Source organism: Amphimedon queenslandica, unplaced genomic scaffold, assembly GCF_000090795.2.
Source record: "Amphimedon queenslandica unplaced genomic scaffold, v1.1 AMPQUscaffold_13017, whole genome shotgun sequence".
Classification (NCBI taxonomy): Eukaryota; Metazoa; Porifera; class Demospongiae; order Haplosclerida; family Niphatidae; genus Amphimedon; species Amphimedon queenslandica.
The window spans coordinates 62,605-65,116 of record NW_003546747.1 but is presented as its reverse complement, the minus strand read 5'-3'; the positions used below and the strand labels follow the sequence as shown (position 1 = coordinate 65,116).

At 33.9% G+C, this 2,512-nt stretch overlaps 1 long non-coding RNA gene across 9 annotated transcripts in view; it reads left to right on the top strand.

Moving 5' to 3' along the window:
• LOC109585730 (uncharacterized) overlaps positions 1–810 on the top strand; it is a 3,380-nt gene extending 2,570 nt beyond the window's left edge. For 5 of the 9 annotated variants that reach the window (XR_002186628.1, XR_002186627.1, XR_002186625.1 and 2 more), the window contains 2 exons: positions 449–554; positions 691–809. This is a non-coding gene — a long non-coding RNA (uncharacterized LOC109585730). Of the gene's footprint in view, positions 1–448; positions 555–690 lie in introns of all 9 variants that reach the window. The other 4 variants (XR_002186626.1, XR_002186621.1, XR_002186620.1 and 1 more) reach the window with 3 other exon arrangements.
• The last annotated feature ends 1,702 nt before the right edge of the window (positions 811–2,512 follow it).

Here is a 2,512-nt window from a genome sequence, read left to right as displayed (position 1 = left end):
TGTGCCTGTTTAATGTAAGATTTATTAGTGATACAATGATACCATAATGATACAATGAGTCAATATTTGAAAAGTTATAAATGAGAATATATACAGTATCTTTATAAATTTAAATCTATAGCTATTATTATATTTAATATAATCAATGCATTCTTAAAAATTGGTATACCGAAACCTAAATGAATTAATAAGTTTTAATAGTCTACGGTTGATAACAAACAGTGTACAGTATACATGTACATGTATAGTATCAGCATGGAGTACATGTACATTTATGTTTATTTCATTTACATGTAAATGTTGCTACATGTACAGTGTGCAAGTGTAATATTTATTGGCTCAATTGTATGTACATGTATGACTATAATATACATGTGGACTTGTGGAGGTTTACCAATTCACTGGTATATACTGTACATATATTCTCTTAACTCTTATTGACTCACAGATTGATAAAGGAGTGTACATATCAAGGAAGCTATTGTTTGCTGGTATGCTGTTGAGAGTCAGTGGATTGTGGACTAAAGGGGAAACTGTCAAGAGTGGAGTGCATGGTGACTATTTTCCTTGCCTATTTGTTATACATTATTCTATGTTGCTCTGATTCACATTCTTTCTACAAATAAATGTATAATTCTTTCTCTTTGTCTCTGTCTCTCTCCCTCTCTCTTTCCTCTCTCACTATTTTAGGTGTGATTCCATTGACAAACTCCATAAAAGGTGTAAGACCATTGATTGAGAGATACAGGACTCACAACAGTTCAAGGACCTCTACCAGTTTGCGTTTAATTTTGCAAAAATCCCGGGGCAGAAAGGACTAGGCTAGTGACGTATTATTGTACATGTACATGTAGAATCATGTTTGCTAAACTTGCCACACGATGATTTCAATGTACACATGTTGATAGAGGAATTTGGCAAGTGATCCTACTAAAATTTGAGAGTACATGTACATGTATAATTTAATGTACATGTACATGTGTATATTGTATGAATTGATTAAAATCTTTTTTTGTGCTTTTTATTTCTCTACAGATCTTGAGATAGCCATTGCCTACTGGAATCTTTTTTTTACAGGTCGCTTTAAATTTTTGGACTTGTGGTGTGAATTTTTAATAGTAAACAATACTTGTTATTACATGTAAAGGTTACATTTTCTCTCTCTCTTTCTCTCTCCCTCTCTCAGTCTCATTATAAAAGAGCTGGCAATACCCAAAGACACTTGGAACCTTCTGCTAGAGTTTTCTAACAGGATTGATGACACCATGAGCAATTATGATGAAGATGGTAGGTCTATACTGTAGAAATTGTAATGTCCTCCTCTTTAAATAGTTTGTATTTTGTACAGCACTTTAATGTATGGCAGCTTTATTTCTTTGTAAATTCTTTGATGATTTTATGCATATATATGTACATGTACAGCACTTTACTATGAGCATGTACATGTATATGTACATTAATGGTGGGATTATTATTCATAGGTCAGTCTACACTCTAACTACATGTGTATATGTACATGTACATGTACAAATTCCTCAGTTCTTCTTTGTGTCTGATCCAGCACTACTGGAGATACTGGGACAAGCTTCAGACTCACACACTATACAGGTATACACTATACACTAGTACATGTACACTGTTAGTGATAGTAGTGTTGCTATTGTCTCAGTCTTATTCTGAACAATAACAGTATTGCAATATGTAATACCGTATAGCGGATAATTCTGTGGCCAAAAATTTTCATGGGTTTCGCTTTCTTTCAAATTTCACAAAAATAAAATCCGCGACAATCGATTCAATACGGTTCAAGATGGCTGAAAAAAAGTACATGTAGATAACCACAAAAATGAAAGCCAGGAAAAGGATTTTTGAACAGATCCACAAAATTTTTGGGCCACGAAAATTTTTAGCCATACAGTATACTCACTGATTCACACAATTACTAATCCCATTCCTACTCTCATGCAGTCTCTCACCTTCACTACCTGTACAAATAGTAATATTCATGTGAGCCAATTTTTGTGTTGTGTCTACAATAGAATTGCATTAGAGGTGGTTTAAATTTTGTGAGCACAAAAATAATAATTAATGCACCACAAACATTACCATGTATACAGTACATGTTTTATGTATAATGTATTAGTGGAATTCTGTACTAGTAATGTTTCTTTTCTATTTGTCTGTGGCTGTAGATTGGTCTCCTTGGTCTACAGATCATTTGGACAATGGACTCAACCAGGAGCCCATGAAAGAAAAAGGGAAGGGTAGGAGCGCGCAACACCCACGCATTTAATTAAAATCACTGTAGCCTGCATATCCTAATGAGTTTACTATTTTTAGAACAAGGTAAACCACACCCGTTTAATAAAATGGCTACTAGTGTGAAGGTTGCTCTGAAAAAGAAGCTGTTTACATCTTAAGACACTGCACCAGCAACAGATTTATTGAAAGAAATTAAAAAGATAAGTATGCTACCCCCAAAATTCAGCTCCTTACAGTAAGCCTTCTCTCA